The sequence below is a fragment of the Cervus elaphus genome, chromosome 18 (assembly GCF_910594005.1).
Source record: "Cervus elaphus chromosome 18, mCerEla1.1, whole genome shotgun sequence".
In the NCBI taxonomy this organism is placed as follows: Eukaryota; Metazoa; Chordata; class Mammalia; order Artiodactyla; family Cervidae; genus Cervus; species Cervus elaphus.
The window spans coordinates 125,248,843-125,259,938 of NC_057832.1; the positions used below are offsets into that span (position 1 = coordinate 125,248,843).

The 11,096-nt window shown below is 60.0% G+C and overlaps 1 long non-coding RNA gene across 1 annotated transcript; it reads right to left on the reverse strand.

Annotated features, from left to right (window-relative positions):
- Positions 1-984: 984 nt before the first annotated feature.
- On the reverse strand, positions 985-3,459 carry LOC122674173. Its single transcript, XR_006334919.1, has 2 exons — positions 3,214-3,459; positions 985-1,830 (listed from the first exon to the last, which is right to left on the reverse strand). It is a non-coding gene; the product is annotated as an uncharacterized LOC122674173 (long non-coding RNA).
- Between the last annotated feature and the right edge of the window lie 7,637 nt (positions 3,460-11,096).

The window sequence follows — 11,096 nt, forward strand, 5'->3', positions numbered from 1 at the left end:
GGCAAAGTCAAAGGCTCTGACTTGACTGGAAAGCTTTCTGCATTTGAATGAAGCTATCTGACGAGGCCCTGCAGGGGGAGGGTGGGGGTGGGGCCCACAGACAATAGCCCCTGCCTGCCTGCCTGCCTGCCTGCCGGGCTGAGGAGGCCCTCTGGCGGCGGTGGCGGGGCCATGCCCCCGACTCCTGCAACTCGGTCCCCTCAAGGAAACTTCTGGGGTGACTCCCTTGTCCAGGGAGTCATCAAAGTTGGCCTGTTTCTGAAAAAGGCCCGAGTCACAGCTGTGACAGAGTCCCTGGATCTCTTCTTGACACATGGATTGACCTGCACCCTCCCATCCTGTCAGATCCTTTGGACACTCTCAAAGAGGTCTTTGGCCTGGGCCAGAAAACAAGCCAAGATAAACAAATACGTTTTTGTCTGTTTTTTTTTTTTTTTTTTTTTTTTGAACAGGGCGAAAACGATGCAGGGCCGTGGATCAGAGAGAAACTTGCTCCTCTCACACGCGTGAAGGCAGGAAGTTCTCAGCGGGAGAGAACCTGCCTTCACTTTTCACTTCTCAGGGGGACCTGGACCGGTCCCCTCGCCTCGCACGCCCCCAACCCCTAGCCCAGCTCTACACCACCACCACCACCACCACCACCACCGCCACCACCACCACCACCACCCCCCCCGTCTCGTCTCCCCAACGTCAGCCCCACTCCCACCCCCACCCTCCGGCCACCGAGGGGGCCCCGTGGAGGGGTGGCCATGGCCTTCTCAGCCCCTGTTCTGAGATGTCACTTGGGAAACCGCTCTAGGCCGAGATGCCAGATTGCTGCCCTGCTGCTTCGTGTCCGTCTCCATCAGCCATGCCCAAAAGGCACGTGAAATAATGGACAGCAAATAGTGCACCCAGAAAACACAGAATGATCCTCCTGAACACCGCACAGCCATTTTTCTGGATCCACATAGAGGTCGTTGATATCCCCGCTTGATGCATGAATAGTATTTACACAGACTCGATTTATTTTCGCTTTGATTGGGGGTGCCCTATCCAGAGAGATCACGCGGGTCCGAAAGCAAACCCAGAACAGAGCAGAACAGAACCAAAACCACAGCCAAGTCGAGGGAGTGCTGAACCAGAGGAGCTCACACAGCCTACGAGGTGTCCCAGATTGTGAAGGAGCGTTTGTGCTCACGTATCTATGTGGAGGTCTGAAGGGTCACTCGCCAGCGATGCAGATGTCATGCGAGTGGCCGGAGATGTTTCTCCATAGGATCTCTTGGGATGTCGCACGCAGGCAGGGTGCCTGGTGCAGGGGCACCCTGGGAGGTCCGATCCCCCGAAAAGTTGGCATGTGGGGCGCAGGCAAGCACACAACGTTTTCTTGCAGGGAGGGCCGAGCGAGGAGAATTCAGGGGTCCATACCTCCAAGCCCCCAGCTGCTGCTGCTGCTGCTGCTTCTTCTGCTTCTTCTTGTTTTTTTGTTTTTGTTTTTTTTTTTTTTTTCCTGCCCCAAGCTTCTTGAAAGGGTTCCACGTAGCATTCTGAAAGGTCAGGTGATGGAGGGACAGGGTTCGTGGTTGCAAACGTCTGGCTGTAGGAATTCTTTGTCTTTGGTGACTGTTCACCACGTGGGTCAGGTCATGAGGTTCCTATACCCCTTCCACGGGACAGATGTTCACTGGGGGAGTGGGAAGGGTCCACACTCCTGTTCCCACTGCTCCCCTCCGTGAACTGGAGTGCGAATCTAGATGGGCCTCTGACGACACACATCGCCGGGTTACATCACGCCGGTTTGGCCTTCGGTTCTCACAAACTGGCACTCTTGCTGCTTCTCGAAGTGTCCTAGAGAAGAAGACATCGGATTCCACATTAGATCAGCTTCTTTGACTAGCGAAGGCACAACAGCCACAACAAGCGGGATGGATAAACACAGAAGTTGGTTTCCTTCGGACTATGGAGCGTGCATGTGTGTGTGTGTGTGAGAGAGAGAGAGACAGACAGAGAGAGAGAGAGAGAGAGGCAGAGAGAGAGAGAGAGAGAGAGAGAGAGATGCCTTTGTGGTTCTAAGGCAAGCACTGAGGAGTTGAGACTTTCTTTAACGAACATATTTTCCTTCATTTCAGTCGTGATGGTCCAATGATTTGGATGACAACATTTCGTGTTTCAGGGTAGATGATTTTAGAAGGCTGTGAAGGGACTTCCCTGCCTGGTGGCCCAGTGGTTAAGAATCCACCTGCCGATGAGGCAGGGGACAGGGTGTTTTCGATCGATCCCCGATCAGGGAAGATGCCACTGGGCTCCGGGCAGGTTCGATACAAACCTATAGAACGGACAATGCCAGGCAGGCGTGAAGGCGAGGGCAGACGGGGGACTCTGGATGAGGATGACTGACACTGACGTCTCCGTGTAGGTGGGTTGTGGCCGGCACACTCCTCTGGGGCAGGATGTTCCTAAGACCGTTGCGGGAGGAGCAGGGGACCTAAGGGAACTCTCTGTCCTCTCTGCTCCATTTTGCCCCCGGAACCCTAATCTGCTCAAAGAGAGGATTCAGCCTATGGAAAGACAAACTCACATGTGAGTGAACCTCCTTTCTAGTTCACATGAATTCTGAAAGCGTGACGGTCAGATTCACTCAACTCTCTGGATGTCTGTTCTTCCTGAGATCCCGGCCTATTCACTGGAAGAACACATGGAGCCGGATGAGATCTCCCTCTGCACGGCGGCTCCAGTGTGCACACATTTCAATGGCTACGGCTTGTGGACATCGCACCGAGAGCCTAACCCCGGTGTTTCAGACGCCTGTTTCTACAATGGCTGAACAGTTCTAACTGCGGGAAGCCCAAAATTTGCCCCTGCCTGTTCGATCTGCAGGGACTCTGCAAAGAAAGAACACACGTGCCCGGTCTCATGACCGATCCCCTTTTTCGGAGCTAGCCTGGCGTGTGATCTGTTTTCCAGGCCATAGGCACGCACTGGCACTGGGGAGTTGTGTTCCCCCTCTCCCCCCCCCCCCCCCGGCCTCCTCCTCCTCCTCTCTGCCCCCACCCTTCCCTTCCCTTCCCCCCACATGCACGCTCCCTCACCCCCACCCCCGCCCCGCCTGGGCCCGGCCCGTCCAGGTCTCCCCCACCCGTGGAAAAGGCCAGGAAGAAATGGTCCCAGAACGACGCAGCCCAGAAACAGTGGAAGTCCACTTGGATGCGGTTAGGAAACACCTGAGCATACCTAGGCCGACACTGCCACCGTGTGGGATGAGAGGCCAGTGAGAGGAGAAGCTCAAGAGTTCAGAGGAGGAGGAAGAGGAAGAGGAAGAGGAGCAGGAGGGAGGCAGGCGGCGGTGGGGGGAGGGGAGGGACAGGCTGAAGCTGTCTCAGGGCGATGACGTGGGTGAAAACGTCCCCCTTCAGAAGGGCGCTCCGAAGAGAGAGTTCCGGCGGGACCTTGAGAGCACACAGGGCTTCGTTTTGGAGGCTGACCTTAAAGCTGGGAGTGGGGGTGGGGGAGGGAATCATCCAGACATACGAAAGACACCAGGCCGGGAAGGCAAGACAGATTCTTTACAGAAGTGAATCGGATGCTTTTCTGTCAGTGTGTTCCATAATCAGACTATCATGGAAATCCATCCATCCATCCATCCATCCATCCATCCATCCATCCATCCACCCATCCATCCATCCATCCACCCACCCATCCACCCATCCATCCATCCATCCATCCATCCATCCATCCATCCATCCATCCATCCACCCACCCACCCACCCACCCACCCACCATCGTTTCGCTCCTTTTCTGTTCTCTACATTTTTAATGGCGAGTGAGTGAGAGAGTCTTTCAATGGTTTGGTAGGATTTTTGAATGTCATGTCGTAGGACCATGGTACTTTTCAGCCATGGATGAACGTGACGGCTTCTTTTTTCAGCTTCAGCTTTCAGGGTTATCCTGAACTGCCTCGCCAAGTGAGGCCTGTGTGTCCCTGTGTGCTGGAGGAAGGACACTTGTGCTATCCACATCTTCATCTTGGACTGGACAAAACCACCGTTGGGAATGTGTTCCTTGGCTTCGTTTCCTTTCCCTATGGCACTGACCTGACCGTCCTGTCCACTCTTTGGATCCTTTATCTCCCTCTCCCCCTCAAGGCACTTGGTCCTTTTCTTCCTCCTCCTCCTCCTGCTCCTGCTCCTGCTCCTCCTCCTCCTCCTCACCCTAGTTTCTCTCCCCCACCCCTCTCAGTCCCACTCTTCTCAAATTGACGTCTAACTGACTGACAACGTTTTCTTTTGCCTGCCTTCCTTCCTCCCTTCCTCCCTCCCTCCCTTCCTTCCTTCCTTCTTTCCTTGTTTTGGTTTTGTTCCTGTTGTTGTTCCCCCATTAATTTTCAGGTGTACAGACGATGTTTCAGTGTAGCGCAGGAAGGACACAGCGATCACCAGGATACATCTCGTGAGTGACTGTCCGTCACCACTTGGTGTCACGGCAGATGGCATTTGGTGTCATGACGTGCCCGTGACTCACTGATTTCATCCGTGGAAGGCTGCACCGCTTCGTCTGTCTCCGTCACCAGTGGCACTCACTCACTCTCTCCCCTTCCCCACCCACCCCCGCCACCGCGTCACCCCCTCCCTCCTCTGGCCACCACCCATGTGTTCCTTTATGGTATCTATGCGCCTGCTTCTGATTTGTTCTGTTCTGTTCACGGTGTATCCTTTGGTAGATTCTGCATGGAAACGACTGATCTGAGGTGCTTCATTTAGCATAATAGCCTTTCTAAAGATCTCTCCAAGTTCCTGCAGACTGTGAGATTTTATTCCCTTCTGGTGGTTGAGTCCCATTTGTCTGTGTGTGTGTGTGGGGGGTGGGTGGGTGGGTGTGGTGTGGTGTGGTGTGTGTGTGTGTGTGTGTGTGTGTGTGTGTCTGCATGCGCGTGCGCACACGCGCACCTGAATAGATACAGGTGTAGGCACACAGACAGAGAGTTCTATCATTCTGTTTGTACGGATGTCTACCTAGGTATAGGTGTCGATACCACACATACACACGCGCATATCTTCTTGGTCCCCGCCGTAGGCACTCCGTGGAGTTGCCGGGTTGGGTCGGATGGGGAATCTTTGGTGGAGTGTCCTGAGGGATCCCAGGACTCGTTTCCCTAGTGATGGGGTTTCTCTCTCTGTGAGGTGCCAGGTGATGAGCTCTGATATCTCTGAGTCCGTCAACACTTTTCTCAGCTGCAGGAAAGATGCATTCCATCGATCAGGAGCCACTGTCTTTTGATGTTTCAAACTTGCTGTCGCGATTGCGAGTCCAGCTCCTGGGCCTTTCCCCTCCAAGTTATCGTTGTCCAGATAAACGCCCCGGGGTGCTTCCGTGAGCCCGCCCCCACCCCCAGCTGCCCCAGCCCAGCCCAGCCCAGCCCAGCCCAGCCCCGCCATTGATTTGTCTTCTACCTTGTGCTTCTGAGTGTCTGTCTGTTCTACCTTTATTTTGAATGAAGGTGTCTGTTCGGGCCTCCTGCCGACTTCGCTCATCGGGGATTGTTTCTCTTTTGGAGGTTCAGTTGTCTGACGCCTATATGTATACACACACGCGCGCACGTAGACATCAACACAGACACATGCGTATGTATGCACATAGGTACATGTACACTGACTAATACGTACGTGTATGCATGCATACGCGTGTGTGTGCATCTATGCACATCAATCTGTGTATATGCACTCTATACACACACTTGCAACTGTACATACGTATATGCGTGTATGTTTACTTACACATACATGTGTGTATATGTATACACATATACAGCCGTACGTCTGTGTGGACGTATATACGCTACATGTAGACGTCTAGGTATGTGTGCATATGTATGTACACACGTGTACATACACGTGTGCATATACACAGGCGGATATGTGTGCATATGTAAGCATGCACGTACGTGTCCGCACATGCGTACACACACACACACACACACCTGTGCGTATACATCACACGTACACACACATGTGCATCTATATGCGTTTACACGCCCGTGTTTATTTAAATGTAGGTGTGTATATCTATGTATAGGCACATATGAGCATGTGTATTCGTGCGCGTGCATATCCGTGTACGTATGTGTATAGATGCCTGTGCATACGTATATACACGCAAGCATACATGCACACTTTAAACGCCTAGGCATATACGTGCACGCACAGACACATGCGTGTACGTGAGCATGCATGCATGCCCTTCGTACGCGCTTGTTTATACGCATGTGTGCACACGTATATATAGATGCGAATATGTGTCCGTACACATATGTACATGCGTATATGCACATGTGCGCTCTCGCTCTCGCGCTCTCTCTCTCTCTCTCTCTCTCTCTCTCTCCCTCTCTCCCTCTCTCCCTCTCTCCCTCTCCCTTTCTTTCTCTCTCTCTCTCTCTCTCTCTCTCTCTCTCTCTCTCTCTGTCTCTCTCTCTCCCCCTCCCTCCCTCCCTCCCTCCCTCCCTCCCTCCCTCTCTCTGACTTTTAAGCTGCCAGAGCAGTTCTACGACTTGACTTTCCTGCCTGGTGGTTTTGTTTCATTTCGTTTCGGTTCTACTTCAAAAAGTTATGCATTCATTGACTTGGCTGTTGTCATGGAGTCCGGGGCTTATTTAGTGGATCCCTATTGACTCGGTCCTCCCCACCACGCCCCTCAACCCCACCCCCGCAGCCCTGCCACCCCAGACCGCCCGGCCGGCCGCCCGCCTTTCCGGTGTTTGTGGCCAGTGATCTTGAAATCCACGTTCTCCTGACCTCAAGTGCACTTTCCCCACCCACCCGCGCTTGCTTGTGTTTGTTGTCTTTGGACTTGGTCACGGTCTCTACCCAGGTTGAGTTTTGTTTTCTCTTGTTGGGGGTCCGAGTGTCTCCTTCGTTTCCTTTCTTGCTCCTGGGTTTGCGTGTCTGTGTCTGTGTCTGCTTTCCAAAGTCCTGCTTTGTTCTCCGAGCAGCGCTTGCCTGGTTGGTTTCACTTTGCCGGTCGGTCCCTTCCTCCCTCCCTCCCTCCCTCCTCCCCTCCACTCCCCTCCCCTCCCTCCCTCCCTCCCTCCCTCCCTCCCTCCCTCTCTCACTCCCTCTTTTGGGGGGAGGGGGTCCGGGGGAGCCCGGGATGTCACTGGTGCCCCTCTCTCGGCCCCCGAGCCCCCGCCGCCGGCGTCTCCGTGGAATGTCCCCCCACCACCCTGGAATCGCGTGGGGGGAGCGCGTCTCCTTCGGGGCAGCCTCCTGAGGAGATAGTTCCCAGCTCCTCTCCCTTCCTCTGCGGCCGGGGTCGCATCGCGTCGCGTGGCTCGGAGGCGGAGGAGGCTCCGGCCCGAGCTCGGGCGTTTGGGCGGCCGGCGCGGTGGCTCCTCGGCGGCCGGCGACAGCGACCCGTCCTCGGGACGGTCGAGCCGGTTGTCAGGAGCCACCTGGCGGCCGCTTTTATATTGTCCCTCCCCTCCGGAGCTTCGGCGAGACCTTCAGGAGGATTGTGACTCAGCCGCCGGGCCCGAGGCAGTGCTCTCAGAGACGGGCTATGCTGGCGGTGACAGTCCCGGTGACACCGAGGCCTAGGGACGTCCTGCTGTCGCCGGAGATTGGTTCTCTAGGTTTCTGAGGAGGGTGACCGTCGCGGCGCTCCAGATCCGGGCTCTGGGGTGGCCTGGCCGGGTCGACCAGCATCTCCCCGTGCCCCTCCGGCCGTGGAGACGGACCGGCCGGACCCTACCTGGGCCGGACCGCCGAGGTGGGCAGGGAGAGGGTCTTCCCTGCCCGGAGCGCCTGGACTCGGACTCGGCGGTCCTGCCTCCTCCCGGGTCGCCCTCAGGAGCGTTTGCTTCGCCCTCGGCCCCGCTCCGGAGGTGGGGACCGGCCCGGACTGTGGCGTGGAGGTCGGCGGAGGGCGCGGCTGGGTCCGGGCCCTCGGGTTCTCTCTGACCGAGGTGTTTTCCGCGTCGCACTCCGGAGGTGGGGACCCGCCCGCCGGAGTCGTGAGGGGTGACCCGGAGAGGACGGCCGGCGCGGGCGCGTGTGCGGTCCCCCGGTGGGGTCCGGTCGCCTGAGGCGTCTCCCGGCACGCATGCCTTTTCTTTTCTCAAAGTCCCGATAGGTCCGGAGACGTGGATGGACCGGGCCCTGCTTCCGCGGGTGGCCGGGGAGGGCGCGCTCGACCGTTCAGCGTGCCCTCGTGGGTCTCGGTCGTTGGACGCGACTTTTTCTCACCCCTCCCCAACTCCCTGAATCCCGGTCAGTCAGGAGGTGGGTGGGGACCGGCTCGAGCCGTCCTGGGTGCCCTGTGTAGGACGGTCTGGGCCCCGGGCGTGGGCCCTGGTCGGGGCCCGCTCGTCTTGTTGGAGGCGCCCCGCTGACGGTTCTTTCTTCTTTTTTCTTTATGCACGTCGAAGTCAAATCCCCGTTCGGAGACTCGGACGGACCGGTACGCCTACCCGTGTGGGCGAAGCGGGGAGGGAGTCTCCGGCCAGCTCCCTCTCCCTTGGCGTCCGCGCCCCCACTTTTGCCCCCCCGCGGCCCCCCCCCCCCCCCCCCCCAAGTCGACCAGATGGCCCCCGAGAGCTCCAGGCCTGATGTTCATGGGGTAGTGCTGGGGACAGGTGGCCGGGTCAAGGTTCCGGGGTCCCTCCCTGCGAGTCATAGATGGGCCCCGCTGTCGTCTGCTGTCATTTTGTCGCCCAAAATAGGTCTTTTTTGCCACCAGGTAAGTGCTGACACGGTCTCCTTTGGTGTCTGCCGCCGAGGACTTTGGGTCTCTGGATGCACGCGGGGCTCCGGGCCTGTGGGCCGCCAGCTGGCGCCTGGTTCTGCCTTTGCCGCTGGAGCCGCCTGCCTGGGCCTGTGCGCCGGCTCCTGTGTGGCGTGTCTGGCCGACCCAGCTCGTGGTGCCGCGTCTGGGCGACCCGAGGGCGGTGGGGCGAGGCGGTGTGGGTCTTTGGCCCTGTGCTCCCCGCTGCGGGCACCCGGTGGCGGCTGGGACGACCCCTGCCCTGTAGGCTCCGTGCCACGTGTCAGCTGTTCTCCTCCTGGGGTCGTTGGCTGCTCTCGCCTGAGGTGTGAGGTTGTGGGCAGGCGGGGGGGAGGTTGTCGGCGAGGCTTAAAGCGGGCCCCTCCGGTGACTGTCCTCGCCTGTGCCTTCCCCCCCCCCCCACACACACCTTGGCTCAACTGATTGATGTGGTGTGGTTGTGCTCTCCCGGGCCGGGCCTAAGCCGTGCCGGACGAGGGACGGGTGTTCCCAGTGAACGTGTCCGCTCTTCTCGGTCTGTCCACGGGGCCCCTCGCCTGTCTTTTCCCCCTTGCCCCTCGGGCAGGGTGAGGAAGGCAGGGGTTTGGGGTGTGGCCTCCGGCCCTGACCTTCGGTCTCCCGTCCCCCGCCTTGGGGTGCCTAGTGGGGGCCGTTGGGCTTTGGACACAGCAGATGCGCTTGCTTCGCCTTCCTGGCGTGTGCCCCGCGAGCGGCCCTCCCTGCGGTGGGGAGGGCTGTGCCGCTGCCATGCCGCGTGCCCGTGCTTGGGTGTGTGAGCATGCCTCGTTGGACCCTCGGTGGTGCCCCTGGAGTGCTCCAGGTCGTCCCTCAGGTGCCCGAGGCCGAGTGGTGGTGTCGTTTTCCCTTAACCCTGTGTCCTCCTTGGGTCCCCGCCGCGGTGGTGTGCGTGTGTCCCATGGGGGGGGTCGAGACGGTAAGAGAAGCATTGTGTGCTCCCCTCGTCGTGGCGGCTGACGGATGAGGCCTCGCAGGGGGCCCTGACCGCGCACATGCTCCTGTGTGGTGGTCCGCTTACCTATGCCGCAGACCCCTCCCGCCCAGTTGAGTGGCGGCTCCTGGTGTGCCTCCGTGGGCCCGAAGGAGAGACGATCGGGTGAGGGACGGTGCGCCCTCGGTGAGAAAGCCTTCTCTAGCGATCCGAGAGGGAGCCTTGGGGTACCGGACCCCCCAGCCGCTGCCCCTCCTGAGTGCGCAGTGGCCACCGTGGCGACTGCCAGAGCACGTGGGCAGAACCCCCCCCCCCCGTGGGGAAGGGGGGGGATGGGTGCACCGGCCCCGCGGTGGGGCCGTGTGCTGCTTGTTGCCTACTGCGGCCCGCGCCTCCCCCCTCTGAGTTGGGGGAGGGTCCCGCTGGGCCCTGCCGGGTGTCCGGCGAGTGGGGAGCCGTGTGTGCTGTGTTGTGCGCAGCCGGCCCCGTGGTGTGAGCCCAGGGGGAAGGGGGGGCGTTGGGGTGCGACTGCCTGGTCGACCCCGGCTCCCCCAGCCCTGCAGCCGTGGTGAGGAGGAGCCTGTCGTGCCCGCCCTCGCCCCTGAGCCGCAGCCGGTGGCGGTGTGGTGGGCCCGGTCGGGGCCGCCCTTGCTCGAGAGTGTGTCCCCAGGATGTTGAGCCTCGGGGTCAGGCTTAGACGGAAGACGGATCTGTTGAGGAAGGATGGATGGATGGATGGAGGAAGGTTGGGTGGACGGCACGCCGGCCCTGGCGGCGGGGCTGGGGTGTGGGGCCCGCTCCAGGGGTGGCCAGGAACGGCCGGCGTCCCAGGCGTTGCGGGACCGCCCTCGTGTGTGGGTGGCGGTGGGATCCCGCGCTGGTTTTCCTGGTGGCCCGGCTGTGTCCTGGTGTTTTCTGGTCCCCGGGCGGCGCCCTCGCCCCCGTCCCGTGACCCCTGCTGCGCGTGCTTGCCGGCCCCTCCCCACCGCTGCCGGCCTTCCTCCTCGTCCCGCGCGTGCGACCGCCTGTGTCCCCTTCCACCCCCGCTCCCTGCGGTCTGGGACCGAGCCGGCCTCGCCTCACGTGGGTGTCGTCTCCCGGCCTCCGTCGGCCGGTGGCGTCCCCGGGTGGAGCAGTGCCCTCGGAGCCCTGAGAGGGAGGCGGGGCGGGGGGGGGGAGCCTTGGCGCGCACAGCAGGGTTGCCCGTGTGAGGGCTGGGGGGGCCGCTGGTACGCGGCGGGAGAGCGTTCTCCCGGGCTGGCTGCGGCTCCGGGTGTAGGATTGGCGGTGGGCGTGAGGCCCCGTGAGGGGTGTGCCCCCTCCCCCCCGCGGGGGGGGGGGGTGGCCGGAGAGGCCAGTCTGTCGTTCTGGGTGTGCCTCGGGACCGCCCCTG